Source organism: Bidens hawaiensis, unplaced genomic scaffold (genome assembly GCF_021521415.1).
Source record: "Bidens hawaiensis isolate Kalapana, Puna unplaced genomic scaffold, B.hawaiensis_p1.1 tig00008064_1, whole genome shotgun sequence".
In the NCBI taxonomy this organism is placed as follows: domain Eukaryota; kingdom Viridiplantae; phylum Streptophyta; class Magnoliopsida; order Asterales; family Asteraceae; genus Bidens; species Bidens hawaiensis.
The window spans coordinates 218,807-241,217 of record NW_027491569.1 but is presented as its reverse complement, the minus strand read 5'-3'; the positions used below and the strand labels follow the sequence as shown (position 1 = coordinate 241,217).

The following is a 22,411-nucleotide window of genomic DNA, read 5'->3' as shown; positions in this document are numbered from 1 at the left end:
TTTGAAATTGAAAAAAAATGTTATAAAATGCCTATCACTTTATTGGTATTACACTTTCTTTGTCGATATTACCAAATATGTAGTTGCCATACTTATAAGTTTATAACATAAGGCATGAGTTATAAAAAAAGACATGAAGTAAGCTGCACAAGTTTATTTTTTATTAGTTATGGATGGTTAATAGTTAATATCATTAAACCCCAAATTTGAATATTTTGGAAAAAATTTTTACCAATAGAAACAATTGTAGTTGTTATATGAGCGTGAAGAGGGTTCAAGAATTGATTTTCTTTTTATATAGAAATAAAACAATTATAGAAAAAACGTATTTTTAAATAATAAAAATTGTTTATTATAAATAAGAAAAAGTGATATTTTGTTATTTAAAATATCATTTTAAAAATTAAAAAAATGATAATAAAAAATAACAAAATGACAAAAAAAAAAAAGTTTGAATTGTATTAATGAAATAATTGAGAGTTATATTTAGTACAAATGAGGGGGGTATGATACGTTTAGTAGCATCATTTGCAATATAAAGAACATAAAATATATAATAAGATAATGAATGAGATTTATTTTTTCAAACCCGTGTAATACACGAGTTCCTAACTTAGTATTATAATAAAACAAACTTTCTCTTACACGTGTCATCCACACAACCGTATTTTCACTGCATATTCATCAGAATGCATGATTAGGATTTCTTACCCTGTACTGAATGAGATTAGAAGCTAGGGTTAGTGTTTCCTTCGAATCACGCACAAGATTAGAGATTTGGGAAGAAATCTTCAATCGAATCACACCTTCTCTTCTCAACAATTTGATATATATAATTAATCGTTACTTTGTTTGATTAATGTTGGTTTTTTCTTTATTTTACAGTGGTTGCCTAGGGTTTTGTTCTTGATTCGGGTGGTCAAATGGTCAGTTCAATTTTGTGCATTTGATCTCAAATGGAAGCTTAAATATAAAGTCTATTGAACATGTACATAAAAAAAATGGCCAGTTTATTCATTGAATCTATGATAGATACATGAAGTACATGTTGTAACATATATCACGTATGAATTTACAATTGAATACTGGAGGAGTGAATAATGATAATATACATTAAGGGCGCATAATCAAATATAGTTAATGGCTCATATCTGTAAATGATACAAATTATGCTTGTAAAATGATTTTAGGTTTTGGGTATATATCAACTTGAAAAACTGAATTCTTTTCTATCTGCAGCTACTTGATTTGGCATGCGTGTATTAATTTATTCGTCAGGTTTATCATCCATCATCTTCGTTAATGTCTATTGGTTTCATGTGATATTAATGTCATTTTTTAAATAACTAGGTTATTAACCGGTGTATGACACGGGTGGAAATATTAAAATTTTTGAACAAACACATGTCATTTGAAAAGACAACATAAGTTGTTATATGTTACTCGAGACGACAACATACTTTAAGCTGTAAATAATATTGGTACGAAAACCCATGATTGTGAAATATAAAGATAAACCCAAACAACATTCAAATTACAATATTTGAAAACATAATCAAAAGTTAAAAATGTAAAATTCATAAGCTACTATAGCTCAATGGAACCAAGGTGTTAATTATAAAGGTGGCTCTCCCCTAGAGGTTGAGGGTTCAAGTCCCATTATGGACAAAAGGTGGAAAAATATTAGTTGTTCAAAAAAAAAAGAATTTTTTATAAACCAGATTTATTCTTTATTTGTAACTTTGTCTTCATTGTTTAATATAAGAATTTTAACACCACTCATCACTCTTGATAAAGCTACATAGAGTTGTCTATGTATAAACACTGGGTCTTTGAGATATATGTCAACTCTTGCTAGAGATTGACCTTAACTTTTGTTAATGGTCATTGCAAAACAGACTACAACTGGAAAAAACTATCTTATTTTCAATTTAAACGAAAGTTTCTTATCTGAAGGTGTTATACCACAACAAATTATATATGTGCAACAATTAGTATTAATACCTGAAATAACTTTTACTACAACAAAACGTCTACCCAAATTAATTACTTGCAATCTAGTTCCATCTCACAAACCGTTCTTCTAATCCATATTCCTTAATAACATTATTGGCACATCGACTTTTATAACCAATCTACGAGTCAAAATAATTTTGGTCTTTTTGATTTTATTTGGCATAATGTGTTTATGAAAATTTTAGTTCAAATTAAAATATAAAAAAAAATTGTATGATCTTACTTAAAAACCAAAAAACTGATTTTATATGGACCACAACTAAATTTGTGAATTTTGTTGCAAAGTATAAAAACAATATAAATTGAGTTAACCAAATATAAGATAAAAAAATAATGGAGAATATCTTTGCGCCTCTAATTAACATAAATTGATTCGTATACACATCTTAATTAGAACATATATTTTAATTGGTTTTAAGAAAATAAAATAAGATTGGATAACTGAAAATTATGTTTCGTATCATTTCTAAAAAAGAAAATAAAAAAAGAAATGTTTGAACATACATTCAATGTTATTAAAAATTTGTTTATCAAAAATGTATAATGTAGTTAATAATAAATATAATAAAAATCGTTTATAATTTTCTGTTACAAGTGTCTAATTTTTAGTTAATAAAATATTAATTTTTATTTACTATATTTTAGTTAATAAAAATTATATTTTAATACAATATATTGTATTAACGCGTTTAAAATGAAATGTTACCGTTCAAAATGCTAGTAAGTATTTCTCTTAGCGTTGAAGCTGCACGTTTACAAAAAAATGCATTCTTAAAAAACATTTATAGGGTAACTAAAAAAATATTAAAATGACTAATCGTTTGAATTACACCTCTTGTTGAAATACGTTGATTGACCAAAAATTACGTTTTCTTTAATTTGAAGACATTTATAATAGAATATAATATGGTTAGTATATGAAAAGATGAACAACATAAATATAAAAACAGAATTTTATATAGCATTATGTTTCAATTTTGCTGACTTAATGAATGATTTTAATACACAAAACAGAAAAATTAGAAAACTAGGAAACCAAGTACTATTAACTTTAGTGACAATTGTAGGTTATTTATATTTGGTGGTCATATAGATATTAAAGACATGAAAATTAAAAAGATTACAAAGGAAACAACAACAACACAACTTACTCAACTGGATATGAAGACTATCGGCTAACTTGAATCGACATAGATGATTAGAACTTCATTTAGGTAAAATTATAAACCCACCAATATATTTATATAATAGTAGCTCATATTACACATGGGTTAAAACATATAAACAACCATATACATATAGACAACCATAAAATTTCATACCTAACATATTAAACCAACACAAATATTTTAGCATAACTTTGTAACCAAAATATTAAACATTTAGATTGTATACATAAAAAGTTAATACTTACACAAACTTACTATACACCTAAATTAAAAAACCAAACGAAGACATGAACATATTATCATCATATTAGCCCACCATCAACTTCTTCGACATTTTATTAAAAAAAGTCATTTTGTTTCACAATATAAAAAACAAAATAAATCATAGCCACCTGAGTAAATATATAACTAAAGTCTTAAGGTATTATGAGTTTCATTTCAACATTAATAAATAAATAAAGGTATATTTTATTATAAATTATTTTGTAATTAAACTTTTGTTTTATTTCGATTCAAAGACATTTTAGTTAGATATATTAAGTTAAATCGAACCAATAAATTTTTATTCTACTAATTTCACTAATTAAGTATAACTAAAATAATATAGAGATAATTAAAATTAAACCAGTTAATTTTAATTTTATTACATAGAAGTCATTCCCAAATTAAAATTTTATAAAAGTGATTGCAATCTGCAGTAAATTATGTTTCAAACTATTTAACATCATTACTTTATTTAAAATTAATTTTATTATATAATTCTTTTTTCAATTGTATACAATAATCTTGACATTTATGCATAGTTAAAATTGTTCAAATATAAAAGATGAAAACTTTGTTGAGATTGAAGACTATTAAAAAATACAAAAGAGTTGTCAAATTCGATTCTTAAAAACATAAATAAATAAATGTATAAATGATTGGAATGTATAATTAAAATTAAAGATGATGATTAGCACAAATAATCAATTATAGTGAATATCTAAGATTATATGTGTGAATACCAAGACGATTACAAGTAAACTAATAACCCACAACATTCGTCTCATTTATCCAAACAGTATAAACTTTGAAATGAATGTAAATTTTGTATTGCGAATTTCTTGGACTTGGCTGCTACAAATTCGAATTATTTTTAACAAATGTCAAACTGGAAAAAAATACATAGTTAGTAAATTATCATCAAGAAAAAAAGAAATTTTTTAATTAAAATGTCTAACTATTAACTTTAAAAGGTCATATTTGTTTCGGTAAATTATATCAATTTCATACACTTTCTTTTGAGTTAGTTTTTCGTTAAATATTGTTCATGACTGGCTTGTATTTGAATTTTGTTAGTTTCAAGAGACAATGAGCTATGATTATAAAATGGTTATCAAAAATACGTATGGTTTATTTTAAGCATGCATCTTGACATTTAAACATAATTATAAATTGGTCAAATTAAAAAAATGAACCCCTAGCTAACTAAAACACGTAAAATTCATTAATAATAATAGTAATGAATCTTTAGAATAATAAAATAATTCTAAAATAAATTAAAATACTATACAATCAATTCTATTAAATGATTAATAATTTCTATTAATTAATTTATATTATTCTGCATTTATTATTACGTAAGTATTTTAGTTTAATTGACATTAAACATTATTTTAATACATAGGCTTAATTATCAGAATTGTCTATTAAATCAAATATTCGGAGATTCAAAATATCGTACAACATAATAAAATATATTGTATATCTTAAACTAAAAATCTTATATTTCTGTTTGTCTATTATTATCTTATATTATACAGGAATATTATATTATCCCTTCTTTAGTAAACATCATTTTAATAAAGAAATATAGTATATACATAGGCTTAATTAATTGTACCATATCCCGTATAATAAACATCCTTTGAAGTTAGTTTATACATTTATTTTTAATTAGTTGACTCAATTAAAATTTTCAATTTCATATCTCGTCTCTAGTAAAAATTATTTTAAAATGTAGATTTAATTAGTATACATTATTTTTTAATAAAGCTAAACAAAGTTATATTCTAGACTTAATTATTTATATTATTGTTAATTGGGTCTAATTTTAGATGTATGGGAATTGACAATTCATACCAGTTACCAAAATTCATTTAATTGATATGATTAATTATATTAATGGTAATAAATATCAATTACTAACTTATTCTTGTACATTACTAATTTTATGCTCCAGCTTGAAATATGGTGTAGATTTAAACATATCAATTTTAATTATATTGTAATTAATCGTGTTTAAAACATTATATCACCTAGCCTAACTAAACACGTATTATAAGAATCTTTATAAAAACGTAAATACATTAATTAATTAACAATAATAATTTATTAGTTACCTTAATTAAAACACGGTAATTAAAAAATTATAATAAAGACATATTAAATTGGTCAAATATATTAAAGATTCTATAATGTACGTGAGCACCGGATTATTAACTATATAACCTATTTTTGTAAACTTCATATAAGAGGTCAAGAATTCGAATTTCAAAATGGTTCAAATAAAGTCCCTTTTTTCTGTACCTGGCTATCTCTTACATCCATTCATATCATACATACATATCATTCATACATTATACATAGCATTATAACTTGACAGTACGTGCAATATCCGAAGATCGTTCACGTACTGACAAGCAATCATTCATACCTTTTCACATAATCACATAAGGCATACACTTATCACTTAGGATAAGTGTATTAACAAGTCACATCGAGTATGCACACAACCCCGAAAACATAACAAGGAATGAGGCTAGAAACTCACCTAGATCTTGTTTCTTTCTCCGTTAATAGTTAATCCTTTCTTGAGTTGAGCTCTGCTTACTGTATATAAATTACACGTATTAATACTCGTCCTATTCGTATTTCAGCCAAAACTGGCTAAGTCCGGTCTAATCTGTTGGCCTTGTTTAGATTACAACTACTTAACATATTTTATTCCAAACCCTAATGTATAAGGTTTTTAATAATTTTATTATTATTTTCTCCTTCTTAGAATATTTTATTACCAATCCTAGTGTATTAAGACTTTTGAATATTTTAATATTCTTTCCATTTTAAAACCCTAGCCGTGATTAACCTTTCTATCTTTCCTTGCAATCGGGTCTCATTGTAAACGAACTAGGATCGTATCCGGATGTAATCAAGGGGGTTTGATCTAGACTTAAGTGATTGAGTTACACCTAAGTGTACAAGTAATCGAATTATAAGTTGTATTCGAGTCTTATAGTGTATGTGAACGTAATCATTGTATTTGGGTTCTTTATATGTGTAAGTGAGTACAATCACTTGTGATCGGGTTTGAGGATAAGCGAATGTTGATGTAACTGACATCCCATGTAATCGATCTTAGTGTAATTTGCTAAGTGTTGTATGCGATCATAAGCTCTTGTAAGCGAGTTCACTTTGTATGCGAGTTCTAAAGTAATCGAGTATAATGACGTGACCGAGTTTCAGGTGTAAACGAGTCTTTGTAAGCGGATACACAATGTAATCGAGTCTGGTGTGATCGAATTCATTGTAAGCGATTTGGGAAATATTTGTAAGCGGGTCCTTAAAGTATTCGATCACCATGATGTATTCAAATCTCATTTTGTAATCGACTATCAATGTAATCCGAATCATTGTATGTGAGTCTTATTTGTGACCGAGTAGCCTTTATGTAAGCCATTTCTACATGTAATCGGCTGTAACATGTGATCAGCCATAAGTACATTGCAATCGAACTCAACAATTGTAATCGAGTGCCTCTAGAAATCGATTACATAATGTAATAAAATAATATTGTATTCGACCATCAATGTAAGCGATTAGAAGTTATTGTATGCGAGTCTTCGTGTGCGACTAGGTATTGTAATTGACTACCTATTGTAAGCGAATCCCACATGTAAGCAATTCACTAGTGTAAGCGACCCCAATTGTATTCGAATCCAATTTGCATGTGGGTACCATGTATGCGTTATAGGAAAGCATTGTAATCGAGTTTGATTGGGATCGGCTACAAGGTAAATGAGTTCCTATGTATGCGAGCCTAATGTGATCGACCATAGAAGTGAGCTGAGCGCTGGTCTGCACAAAATGGGTCATGAGTTCATCCGTTTACATCGCTATTTTACTCGTTTTTTGACCTTTACACCTTATTACGGTTCGGTGACAACTCGTATCCATTTCTTAACCATTCTCGGCTTAAAGCTTGGCCCGGTTACCCTTAAAGTTTGAATCTTTATGGTTAGAAATGTTAAAACTAGATCTAGGGTTTCTTAAACGAGCCGTTCGTGTGTATAAGTTCGTTAAGCCCATTTTGACATCAAGTTTACAACTTTATGTTTCGTTTAGACCCGATCTACTATAGTTTTAAGTTTCAAGGCCAACCGTTAAATAAAACGTAGGCTTTAAGATCAAGAACGTACCTTTACGTGTTCGTTTGGTCTCGGTTAGCTTGGTTATGAACCTTAAACCTTGTATTTATCTTGTATATTGAAGATCTAATAATATTCAATGCTCGTTTGGCCTCGAATCTCCTTCCTCATCTCGGCCGTTTATATATAGTAAGGAAGGTGTGTGTTTTGAGTGTGTGTAGAGATTAAGATGGAAAGAATGAGGATTTGGGGTTTTAGGGTGGCTTAAAGGGGTATTTATACTCCTTAAAGCCCATGGACCTAAGGCTCATCCCACCCTTTAGTCCATCTTTATTTATCCACATCTATCATTCTTTTCTATATTTAATATTAATTAAATATTAACACACGACTCGCATCATAGATTTTCTTTTATTTATTATTATAATTTAGGATGTTACAGGTATGGTCTCTGTTGAATACCGATGTTATCGCTGGAAATGGATCCTCCGGATATGTTTCTGAATACTTTGTTTCCGGCAGCTCCAGACGCCAAGGGAAAGTTGTTCCCATGAATTAAGCTTCCAACGGTTTATATGAGCTGTAGACTAGGTTGTCAAGAAGGCAAAATGGAAAATAGTGTAAAGCATATATCCTCTTGATATCTTTTATTTTTATTATGATTTTTAACAAATTTAACTTTTAAGCAATTGATTTTCTATTCTTCTTCTCACCCTAGTACTGTTCTAGACTCCATACACTCGGTCTCTTGTCTTATTAGTTTATTTGTTCTCGTCTCGTCTCATCTCATTGAAGACAAGTCTTAGAATCTCAAATCCCTCTCGATTCGTTTTTCAGTTTGCGAAGTGGTTCTAGAGCGTAAAAATCTTAAATTCATGGGAGTGGTGGCAGAAAATGGGAATTCAAAGATTATTTTTTTATTTCATGTTGAAAATTATGAAGATGTAACTTTTGGATTTGAATTTTACTTTTCAAGTCAAATAGGTGTTTTTATTGCGATCTTTTTATGAATTAATAGTCAAAGAGATGTGAGTCTAATTTATATTTCTTTTGTTATGACAATTCTATGTGTTTAATTATGAACATGTGTTTTCGGAGTTGATTACGTACAACATTTTTCTAAGAACTTGAATAGGTTACATCTAGGAACCTTAATGGAGCGGTCTTTGTCGCTTGCATGAAGATGAATTTCTCATTTTCAATAAGATTTCGGAGGTCTTTAAAATTCGTTGATAGAATTATATGAAGAAAATAACTTTAGAAAAACACCAAAATTGGGCATTTGGTCTAGTGGTATGATTCTCGTTTAGGGTGCGAGAGGTCCCGGGTTCAATTCTCGGAATGCCCCTAAATAATTTTATTGATATATTAACTTTTTGCTAAATTTGCTAAACACAATCCATACAATTAAGTTCCATCATCAGGTTTTTTACGGACCTTCAAACAACGGGTTTAAATGTTTCATATCAAACCGAACTATTTGCAGTACGGTTTAACTATTAATTGTCTCTTTTGCATGCATGTTTTCCATCCATCCTTCCATGCGTGTATGCACACATATGCAAACACAATCAGAGTTTAAGTTCCTTCTCTTAATTGGTTTGTTGAGGTACACAGGTTCCACCGTAGTACATGCGAATTGATCAGCCTCTTAAAATTTTCTTTTTTGGGTTAATGGCCAAAGGGGACGACTGGCGGCTTTATTATCGATACACCTTACACTAATCAACCCACAAAGAAATCTGTGGCCTAACAAATGGACATCAAAAAAGTGACCCATAGAATCATAGTTGGTCCTAAAACATGATGAACGAAGCTCCGACCCAATATTTCCAATAGAGCAATTAAGAAACAAACTATCAATTGGCAAGCCGAACAATACAACCTCTAAAATGACCCCACAATTAGCCCAAGTGAGACCTAAGTGCAATACATTCACATCTATACATTTACTTCATCTTGGTATTTAGTCCATACATGATTATATTTTGGTTGTTGTTTACTTAACGAGGGCACATATGGCCAATTAATATGCTTTAGGGTTTATTTGTGGGTTTTAAAAGGACTAAATGGTCCTCGTTTTATTTTCATTTTTTGAGATATATTAAAAGTTTTTAATCCGCGCGATAAAATTTGTTTGAGTTCTACCCAACTTTAATCGAAAAATTTGTAAATCTAGTTGATAGGCATTCCAACACCTTAACATATTACAAATTGACCCTGTAAAATGTGATCAAATCTTTTGTGGGAACCATTGATAGAATCATTTGATGGTAAAAGATATTGATAGAACCTAAAAAGGTTTATTGAAAACCTTGTAATCAGGCTCATCACAACGTCCTCGGAGGCCTAAAACTAACTAAAATGTTGAGGTCTTTTTATTTTCTTTTCTTTATGCGTATATCGCTAGAGAGTATGCAATAATTACAGAATATGGATTATATGCCGTGATAATGGATATGAAGGAATAATCCTTAGCTTGTGGCTCATCATTGAGTTACTAATTCTAAAAGAATTCTACTTTCAAAATTTCATAATACGTAACTCTTATCTAAGATGGAGACCCTATAAATCTGGAGCCTAAAGACATTGCCTCATTTAGCTTACCCACGATACGGCCCTGCTTGTAATAGTTATTAATGCCAAAATAGTGTAAACACATTTCTAGTTATAAACATTCTAATATTTGGAGAGTTAAGGGTGCTATTTTGAGAAAAAAAAAAAGGTTTTCTTGGAGGACTCAAGCTGGATTGTTGGTTGTATAAAAGCAATAAGAGCTCCTGAGAAAAAATCATTATGAATCTCCTCTCAGTTTGTTATTCTCATAGTGCTTTGAGTGAGATTGATATAATCCTCACCCATTGTGAAAATTGCTTGTATTTTATTCATTTGTTTGAGAGATTATTTTAATCTTTGTCTTGTTAATGAAAATTTAGGACTTTGGTTGTAAGTTCTTTTAATCTTTTTGAGTCTTGATTTTGTATCTTGATTTAGCATTTGTTTTTACATTTTCAGTTCTTTTTTTACGCCTTGTAATTACTATTCTGTTAATTAAGGCATAACTTGTCGGCTATTAATACTAATAATTAGTAATATATTTATAACAAGACAAAATGGCAAAAGACGTCTTTTACGTTTGCACGGTTTTCCAATACACGTCCTTTAGCAAACTTAATGACAGATTACATCCTTTATGTTCAAAAAGCGTTGCACGGTTCGTCCTTTTCACTAACAAGGGTTAGTTTTTCTCGTTAAATCCAGTCATGTGCACCTCATATGAGGGCAATTTAGTCTTTTTACCCCCCTCAGGGATTATTTGTGTAATTGACTTGAAATTTTGAGCCTTGAAATAAATAAAAAAAATTTCTTATCCATCTCTCTCAATGGCTTACTCCCATCATATCCCCAATGTTAACCATCTCCCCAAACACCACTTCACCACCATAACGATCATCAATTCCGGCCAACATCTCGGAACCAACGACCACCACACACCACCCAAAACTATATATGACAAAGCAACCACAACTTGAAAACCTAAAACCACATACATCAGCAACTACACCAACGACTTCCTGTGTGTCGTTCGGGTTCTTTCGGAAAAAAACGGAAACTAACAAAAGCATAGGGCTTTTTCAATAGTCAGTCGTTTTGATTCTGATTTATACAGCCAATATGCTAGCATCTCCGATTTGTTTCGATTTTGCTTCAGGAACTATTAAGAAAACAAACCCTAATTTTAATTGGGTTTTCTACCAAGACAGAGGCTGGTTAGGATTTGACTATTTTTAAGTAGATGACGGAAAATATGGCGATGGTGCGGCACTGATGGTGCGGTCGCCGGAGTTCTTGAAGAATTACAAATGGCGCCGGAGCAAACGGCGGAAAATATGGCGGCGGCAGTTGATGGTGCGGTCGCCGGAGTTCTTCAAATTCCGATTTGGTGATGGCGATGGTTGTTTGGTTGGTGCTGGTGGTGGTTGTTTGGTTGGTGCTGGTGGTGGTAGGTGAGAGGAGATGATTGAGATTGAAGAAGGAAGAAAGAGAGAGGGTGGGTTATAATGTTATATAAATATTTTGTTTCTTTTAGTTTTAATTAATAAACAAACATGTGAATTTACAACACTACCTTCATGTGCATTGATCATGACCAAATTTAACGAAAATACTTAACTGGGTTAGGGTCAAAGGACAAAACGTGATAGAGTTTTCAAATATAAAGGATGTAATCTGTCATTAAGTTTGCTAAATGACGTCTATTGAAAAACCGTGCAAACGTAAATGACGTCTTTTGCCATTTTGTCTTATAACAATTAGTTATTTTGATTTTTGAGTTGCAAACCCTATAATTTGGAATGATATAGCAGGCAAAGAATATTTTGAGAAAATTATTTTCGTTAACAACCAACCAAACTAATTCGGGTGTGACTTATAATTAGATTTTCATGATTTACCAAGAAACATTAGCTTTTCATTTAAGTCCTACTATATAAGATACAAATTCTGATCTCTCTACTTGTGTAGAACGGATTTAGAATTCCAATAAATTATTCATTAGGAGTAGTTAAAATTATTTATATGAGGTTACTAAACTGTATAAATTTAGAAACACAATTTGAAAATCTTTTCGTCTTTGTACATTTGTTATTAAAATATTTGACTTCATATCTTATATTTGTTGATGGAGTTTATGCTCATATACCGTTTGAAATGATGTGAACTTGGTACCTTAGTTCACACGGATAGCTTATGTGGTAGGTTCATATTTCAGTTTTGTTTATTAAATTTAAGAAATTACAAATTTGGTGTTTAGTGTTCACTCAAACGCACTAGAGACGAATGCCTATTAGATTTTTTATTTTACCTTTTAGGTTGCATATTAAAAAAATAACCTAGATACACTCTAAGAACCAATTTTAAGCCACTCTAAGAATTATCGTTCTCAAGTTCAACCATGTTTTTTGGATATAATTATGGGAAAATTCCCAAAATAAGATAAAAAACGTATCTAGGTTAAAATAATTGTAACTACTCATCGTGACTAGTTTATTTGGACATAATTATGAAAAACGTATCAATACGAGTAGTTTATTTGTAGTTAATTCGTCGTGACTAGTTTACCTTGTTTACATTTCCTATACGAGTAGTTAATTAGTAACTAACTCGTCTTGGCTAGTTTAACGTAACAATCTACTCGTTGCGACTCTTTTTGCCGGTATTCCGATTTATTTTAAAATTTTCTAAAAATTAGTTAAAACTAATTAAAACGAACGAAAAAAAACTGTCACACATGCGATTTTGCAAAATATTAGAAAATCGTAACCAAGCCCGCAGCAAACAAACTACTAATTAATGTTACAAATATTATTCTCTTCTTATTATAACACACATAACATCAACAAAAATTGCAAACATAGTTCATGTAACAACCAAAGTTCATTTTCATAGCTCTTAGTAGAACATAAACACAATAGACTTTTATAACTTAGGTTATTTTGAAATTAAATACGACACAAAAAAACATCCAACTCAAAACAAAACACATCTTCAATCTTTTGTTTTGAATTTCGTTTGCTCTGGTCATGGCTTCATGTTTGTTGATGGAACTCAAAAGACCTGGAATGATATCTTAAGCTCTTTGGCACAATGGGGTATCAAACCAACATACGAAACCACATCTAGATGCCTACAAACAATGTATTGTGACATCAAAATTAATAAAAATGAATAACCCAAAAAAAAACTCACACTCGTGTAGCAGTAAAATCTTCTGCCAGGATTTGCTTCGGTCCTAGAAGTGCGAATCGTTGTAATAGAACCACAAAAACAAATAACCCTTCCAATCTTGCGTCGATGGCGAAGTGATTCCGGCAATTCATTTGACAACGTAGACATTTTCTATTTTTGTTTTTTTTCAACGGTAATGGTTTGGTTGAAAAGTTAACTGGTAAGGGATGATAGTAAAGTAAACGAGTAATATACAAATTAATATATAGCCTTGACTAGTTTATAGCATGATATTAGTTACGACGAGTTAACTACATATAAACTATACGTTGTTTACATTTCCTATACGAGTTAATTCGTCGTGCCTAGTTTACCTTGTTTACATTTCCTATACGAGTAGTTAATTAGTAACTAACTCGTCTTGGCTAGTTTAACGTAACAATCTACTCGTTGCGACTCGTTTTACCGGTATTCCGATTTATTTTAAAATTTTCTAAAAATTAGTTAAAACTAATTAAAACGAACGAAAAAAAACTGTCACACATGCGATTTTGCAAAATATTAGAAAATCGTAACCAAGCCCACAGCAAACAAACTACTAATTAATGTTACAAATATTATTCTCTTCTTATTATAACACACATAACATCAACAAAAATTGCAAGCATAGTTCATGTAACAACCAAAGTTCATTTTCATAGCTCTTAGTAGAACATAAACACAATAGACTTTTATAACTTAGGTTATTTTGAAATTAAATACGACACAAAAAAAATCCAACTCAAAACAAAACACATCTTCAATCTTTTGTTTTGAATTTCGTTTGCTCTGGTCATGGCTTCATGTTTGTTGATGGAACTCAAAAGACCTGGAATGATATCTTAAGCTCTTTGGCACAATGGGGTATCAAACCAACATACGAAACCACATCTAGATGCCTACAAACAATGTATTGTGACATCAAAATTAATAAAAATGAATAACCCAAAAAAAAACTCACACTCGTGTAGCAGTAAAATCTTCTGCCAGGATTTGCTTCGGTCCTAGAAGTGCGAATCGTTGTAATAGAACCACAAAAACAAATAACCCTTCCAATCTTGCGTCGATGGCGAAGTGATTCCGGCAATTCATTTGACAACGTAGACATTTTCTATTTTTGTTTTTTTTCAACGGTAATGGTTTGGTTGAAAAGTTAACTGGTAAGGGATGATAGTAAAGTAAACGAGTAATATACAAATTAATATATAGCCTTGACTAGTTTATAGCATGATATTAGTTACGACGAGTTAACTACATATAAACTATACGTTGTTTACATTTCCTATACGAGTTAATTCGTCGTGCCTAGTTTACCTTGTTTACATTTCCTATACGAGTAGTTAATTAGTAACTAACTCGTCTTGGCTAGTTTAACGTAACAATCTACTCGTTGCGACTCGTTTTACCGGTATTCCGATTTATTTTAAAATTTTCTAAAAATTAGTTAAAACTAATTAAAACGAACGAAAAAAAACTGTCACACATGCGATTTTGCAAAATATTAGAAAATCGTAACCAAGCCCACAGCAAACAAACTACTAATTAATGTTACAAATATTATTCTCTTCTTATTATAACACACATAACATCAACAAAAATTGCAAGCATAGTTCATGTAACAACCAAAGTTCATTTTCATAGCTCTTAGTAGAACATAAACACAATAGACTTTTATAACTTAGGTTATTTTGAAATTAAATACGACACAAAAAAAATCCAACTCAAAACAAAACACATCTTCAATCTTTTGTTTTGAATTTCGTTTGCTCTGGTCATGGCTTCATGTTTGTTGATGGAACTCAAAAGACCTGGAATGATATCTTAAGCTCTTTGGCACAATGGGGTATCAAACCAACATACGAAACCACATCTAGATGCCTACAAACAATGTATTGTGACATCAAAATTAATAAAAATGAATAACCCAAAAAAAAACTCACACTCGTGTAGCAGTAAAATCTTCTGCCAGGATTTGCTTCGGTCCTAGAAGTGCGAATCGTTGTAATAGAACCACAAAAACAAATAACCCTTCCAATCTTGCGTCGATGGCGAAGTGATTCCGGCAATTCATTTGACAACGTAGACATTTTCTATTTTTGTTTTTTTTCAACGGTAATGGTTTGGTTGAAAAGTTAACTGGTAAGGGATGATAGTAAAGTAAACGAGTAATATACAAATTAATATATAGCCTTGACTAGTTTATAGCATGATATTAGTTACGACGAGTTAGCTACATATAAACTACACGTATGGGTAATGTATATCAGGTAAATTTATCTGGACGAGTTAATTACTAATAAAATGCTCGTATTGGGAATGTAAACAAGGTAAACTAGTCACGATGAGTTAATTACATATAAACTACTCGTATGCGTAATGTTTTCCAGGTAAACTTATTGGGATGAGTTAATTACTAATAAAATACTCGTATGGTGAATGTAAATTAGTCGTTGACAAAGATCGTTTATGAACACGTGACAAGTTTTAATTGGTATACAAACTACTCGTGCGTAATCATAAACTATTTGTCACGACTAGTTTATAATACATATTTTAGGAATTTGTTGAAAATAACACACAAAACCTGACAAACGTATTTATATATGCTTATTTTTTGAATAATCTACATAATCAAGCATAAGTCATAAGTGCATATTGCTGATTTGCCGGCAACCCATTAAATCATATTTTCATATCCCAAGTTACTAGCCCATAAATTTTTTAATCATTCAAACTTCAAAGAATCAAAGCCCACAAATTTCCACTTTTTTTTTTCCTGACTTTTTGGCAAAATTCACACAAAAAGTACTGACTATGATACTAGTGCCATTTATAATCCGACAGCCACTATTATAAAGATTTATTTCACTTTTCTTTATATGGTATTTAGTTCACAAAAGTGTTCAACCTTTTAAAACGTAGTATTCTTAAGTGGAATCTATATGAACTCCATACATAAAATATATAGTAAACATTTTGCATATAGGATTGTTTGCCTTTAAATACTCTAAAAAAGTGAATGATTTTTAGGAACTCTTAACGACTAACCATCTTTTTAATAACTTTTATATATTAACATTATTTAAGAGTTGTTTATCATATTTTGTATGTAAATTTTTTATTATATATAGAAATCATAAATTTACACATGTGTAAAGTTATATAATAACAAATTTACATATGCATAAATAAATTTGATATATGTGAAAACTAATTTGCATATATGTAATCGTATATATAAATATAAAATGTGTTAAAACTTCACTCAAATATTATTAATGTACAATTTTTTTAAAGCTGGTTATTAAGAGTTCTTAAAGTTCTTAAATAATTTAAAAGTTTTGTAATAAAACTCATCCTTTGCATATAAACTCTAACGTCCTGTTCTTGAGTTTTTTTAAAGGAGGGAAAGAAAAGGAAAATTAAGGATAGTTAAAAAATGAGTGTTTTTGAGTTTTTTTTTAAGATGAAAAGGAAAGGAGAATGAGGAGTTAGGAGGGATTAAATTAATGTATTTTCCCAATAAGTTATCCTCCCAAAAATGGGAGGATTACTAAGGATAACTATATTTTAACATAGTTATCATTTCATTTCCTCTAATTTCCTTATAACTCAGGAACACACCTAATTAAAAAAAAATTCCTTTCCTTCCCTTCTCTTTCTTATCCTTCCCTCTTCTTTCCTTTTCTTTCCTTGGTTAAAAAACTCAAGAATAAGGCGTAAATCTATAAATGATATTGGTTTATATTTGGAAAATTGGATTTTAATAATCCCAACTTAATGCAACTGGCCAATAATAATCCCAACTTTAAAAATAGCTGTCACTGGTCCCAACTTTCACACTATTTGTTTTCATTGAACCTTCGTTAAAAAAACCTAAACGACGTTAAGTTTTTTTCAAATTTCAAACTGATATTTTAGGGCTTTTGATCGGAATGAGGATACGAGTCGATTGATGTAAAACTTACCTCCAAACAGTGGTCCAAACAACTAAAGGATGCATCATTTCTGGTGTTTAAACTATTAATTAACAAAAATCAAGCTGTTTGAAGCGCCGTTTCAAGTTAACTTTTACATTAATCGACTCGTATCCTCATTCTGATCAAAAGCCCTAAAATATCAGTTTGAAATTTGAAAAAAACTTAACGCCGTTAAGCTTTTTTTAACGAAGGTTCAATGAAAACAAATAGTGTGAAAGTTGGGACTGGTGACAACAATTTTTAAAGTTGGGATTATTATTGGCCAACTGCATTAAGTTGAGATTATTAAAATCCAATTTTCCTTTATATTTTAAATATTGTTCGTTTGTTATTTAATGTGAAAAAGGTGATTATATTTGTCTACTATCATGAGTTCGTTGGGTGTTGTACTCGGGTAACATTTGCTACAAAAAATAGGGCTACCTTAACGCAGTGTTCCCGAGTTCATTAACCGAGACAAAGGAAATGAGAGGAAAGCATTTTCATTCCTTTCATTTCTATCATTTTCTTTTCCATTCATCCCATCTTTTTTATCCTTTCCTTTCCTATCAATTCCTTCCATTTTGGAAGGAAACAATCTCCTCTCATTTTACTCTATAGTCTACTAGGTTAGGTACCCGTGTGATACACGGGTTGGATAAATTATATTATAAAAAAGTCAATGAATTAAAAGATTCACTTAAAACATCTAATAATTACAATGAAGACAAATATAATTACATGACAAAGCTCTCTAAAAATCTCTTTATATACAACGTTCGTAATCTCTTTTTAAACTTGACCATCTTCATAAAAAATGAGTACTTTGAGTCCTCTTGTTTTAACTCTAGACAGCGCAACATATAACTGGTTGTCTAAGAAAAAACCAACCCTAGAAAGCGATTGACGAAAACTGGTTGTCTAAGAGAAAAATCAACCCTAGAAAGTGACTGGTTTTGGCTTTTTATTGATTGTCATTGCAAAACAAACAACAACGCGAAACTGCCTCCTTTGAAATCTGAACGGAATTTTTTTATCTGTTGGTATAATATTTGTTCTTGAAATGTAAGTGTGGTCGCCAATATTGGTTCTAGATATGACAACTTCAATAACACGATTATAAAGTCTCTTTACCTGTAGTCTTGTTCAAATACATAGACCATTTTTTTGGTAAACATTTCTAAGTAGCATGATTGGTACTCTAACTTTTAGTACTAACTTGTGATTTGACATTCCAGAAATTTTTAATCCATTTAAAACATCGGGTCTTGAAGCGTGTCACGAACATTTTCATCTAGACATATACTATCAGAGCTAAAGTATTCTTTCTCTTTTCCTATAAACATGGACAACAAACGATCGTTAACTTCCTCAACGACCTCATTTGTTGGTGAGTAAGGCTCTTTCACAAAAGAAATATGGATTTTCATAGTCTTTGAGGATACAAGGATATACAAAGTTAATTAATTGTGAAATAGCATCACTGGTATCCTTAATAAGAAGATCGTCATGAATATCAAAAGTCGTGTCACCATCATTTTGACCACCAAGTTTTCCCTCTCCTAGATCCAAAAGCCAATTAGCGAACTCTTTTGTTTCTTGTATTTTAGATTTGTCACTTCCAACGGTTAACCTCATGTTTTTTGTTAGTTTAAGTAGTTTGCAAATACCCCAAAGGTAGGATGAACACAGATATGCATTAACAATGTCTTGCCTCGTGCCGCCTTAAACAATAGGAAGAGTTTGTCTAAAATCACCACAAAAAACGACAACTTTTCCACCAAATGGCCTTTGACAATTCATGTTACCATTTTGACCCTAACATGTCTCTCAAGGTTCTGTTCAAAGCTTCAAACGTGTGTTTATGAGTCATTGGTGTCTCGTCCCATATAAATAACTTTGTTTTCTTTTATAAATGGGCAACATTAGTATTTTTTTTAATTCCACAAGATGAAACCTCAGTAAGATTTATAGAAATTCCAAACCTTGAATGTGTTATTCTTCCTCCCAACAATAATAAAGATGCAATGCCGCTTGAAGCAATATTCAAAACTATTTCTCCTTTAGATCTTATTGAAGCAGAAAGTGTCTTCCACAAAAAGGTTTTACCAGTTCCACCATAACTGTAAACAAAGAATACAACATTAGTTTTATACATATTGTAAACGGTTATATGGTTACTATACACTAAAATTAACAATATCTAAAATTGTAATATTTATTGTATAAATATTACATAATTAAATAAAATGAAACATACTTGCTGAAACTCTACTAAGTAGTTTTTTTTTCTTTTAGGTCCTTAATAATTGAATCAAGCTTCATTTTAAATATTCTAAATATTCTAGATAAGATACCAGGCCTGTCTTCGGGATCGATGTTGGTATCTTTAAGAAAACGTTTAATTTCTGGCCATTTTGGATTACATGTAATGGTTATGAAAAAGTCTGGATACCCAAACCACTTACATAGTGTCATTGCATCTATATAATTGTGCATCATATATCTAGCACCACCGGTGAAAGATGAAGGTAATATTACACGGGTTCCGATGCTAGAAACATCAGCATTTCCTTGAATATGTAAATTGCGTAGGTTCTCATAAGTTTCACATCGAATATGTTTTTGTTGATGACACACCCAAAAAAGTCTTTCACTTTAAATCATTTTGAACCCATCAACTAAAAATTGTTTATACAACCTACGGGAAATAAGAATCAACGAAAATTCATTATCCCTATCTTGAAGACCAATGTACGAAGGATGCAGTTCACTAATATGTTTAAGCTCTCCGAACTGCATTTCTACAATAATATCTCGACTTTCATATGAATCACTAATGTCTCCAACAATAACAAGTTGCACCAACTTCAGATGTGGTTGGTAAGTTATATGTTTTTCCATCTTGTTGCCTTTTTCCAATAAAACGGAGTTTTAAGTTGCAATTTGGATTTCGTTTATAACAATCTCTAACCATTTTGTATGTTTTGGCCAAAACATTTGGAGAGTCTAACATACTCTTCAATTCTGTTATAATTTCCAGATCAATAAAGTTTGAAGTTGACGTAGATCCTCTGGTTGTGTCATTACAAAAAAATTATTATTATTAGACTAATGTATATATAAACAATGATAAAACCAAATAATAATAATAATAATCTACAATGTATATGAAAATTTAAAATACATACCCACATACTATCTTTCTATTTGATACTTCATTATCCGTGTCATATATGTATAGTTGGGAGAATTTAGGTTTCCACCTTGGAGAGGTAGAAAACTTCCAATACGATGACAATTTATCCACCAAGTCTAAAATGTACGGCGCTTTACCCTTATTAATGGAGTTATCAACTTTTTCACCCATTGAAGTAAAACTAAATATCGAATTGTAACGACGAATATTCTTTAAAAAGTATTTGCTTTTAGAGCCAACATCAGTAAACAAATTTTTATAGTTAATTTTAATCATGGAAGTTGAACCTTGTTGTAACCACAACGTAACAAATAATTCGTTATCCCATTATCTGTTCTACCATGTACTCCTTTATTTTTCCATAATTTTGTGTAACAACTTCCACACGTCAAACTTTGATCACCATGGTCCAAGTAATCTGTTACACGATTTGAAATAAATAATTATAACTTTGCTAAAAAAATGTACTAAATTTTTGTTATTCTCAAATATATTTACCTCTAGATATTCTTGCAAACGGGTCCCTAACAATATCTTCAACATGTATATGTTTGTTATGCATAATGTTACTCGTATTAGATGAACCTGTTAAAATTAAAAAGTTAAAATTATAATAACGAAAACTATTGCTAAAATTGGAATGTTGTATGTGGATGTGTTCTTCTATAACTTTCAATTTTGTATTCATAATAAAATGCAAAAAAAACATTTAATATCTAAATGCATACCAACATTTACATGGGATGAAGTTATACTTTTGTTGACGCTAGAGATGGATGTACGTTGATGTCTAACAGACGTATTTGAAGAGGAAGCTATTTTTTGCCATAGGATATGTGGTTATTGTTTGTATGCAAAAGTGTAGTATTTTGAAGCCTTAATGTAGACGTGTGCAGTTTAGATATTCTATTATCCAAAATTAGTTTCCGTGCTTTTCGTTTATCAGCAGCAATTTTATTTACAACTTTAAACAAATATGAAGCAAAGGGAAAAAATATGAATATTAATAGAATTATACTGAATTACAAAATAGAATGGTAAATGCGACATACCGTTCGATATATTCAATAAGGGAGTTCTTGATAATTCAATTACAATAACAAAAATCAAATCAAATAAATAGATAGTAATCAATGTATCTAATTTATGCAGGTAAGTATAATATGTAAATTTAATATTGATGTGATGATTGATAATGCTACTAAGGAATGTTTTAAATATTAATTAAAATTGTATTTTAAATAATAAATTTAATTAGAAATTACATTAGTGTGCCACTTGTCAAAATATTAGGCCAACTAAGAGGTTTGTGGTTCAACCAACATTTTTGTTTATTATAATAGTAGATTATCCTTCTATTTTTTCTTCCTTTCTTTTATTTTCTTTCCATGAAAGTAGGGAACACACTTTATATTAATTCCTTTTTTTCCTTCCAAAAAAAACTTAGGAATACATCATGTTTTCTTCACTTTCCTTTCTTCCCCTTTGATGAAATTAGGGAAAACAACGTAAATGACCGGCGCTGGAATAATCACTTTTGTTGACCTTTTTAAAACTTCCTGATTTTCAAACGTTCTTAACTTTTTCTAAACACCTATAATTTTTTTATACAACATTACATTTTAAAAAATCTGTATTATAAAATTGAGGATTTTTTTATCTTCAATTGGTTGTAGTATTCCTATATATGTAAAGTAAAATGTAAAATAAAAAAGAAAGCTTATTAAGTGTATTGAACTTGGTATTATTTTTTAAATTATATTTTAATTTTATACCCATTGTTTTAATTTTCAACATGTTGTTTTAATTGATTTCAACGTGTTTTATATTACCGAATGATATCCGATGGTGTAATATGTGATACATTCCTTTAGAGATGATGGTTGAAATCCCGCA

The 22,411-nt window shown here is 30.0% G+C and overlaps 1 non-coding gene across 1 annotated transcript; it reads left to right on the top strand.

The window, feature by feature from the left end:
- Positions 1 to 8,867: 8,867 nt before the first annotated feature.
- On the top strand, positions 8,868 to 8,939 carry TRNAP-AGG (transfer RNA proline (anticodon AGG)). The gene has a single exon. It is a non-coding gene; the product is annotated as a tRNA-Pro (tRNA).
- The last annotated feature ends 13,472 nt before the right edge of the window (positions 8,940 to 22,411 follow it).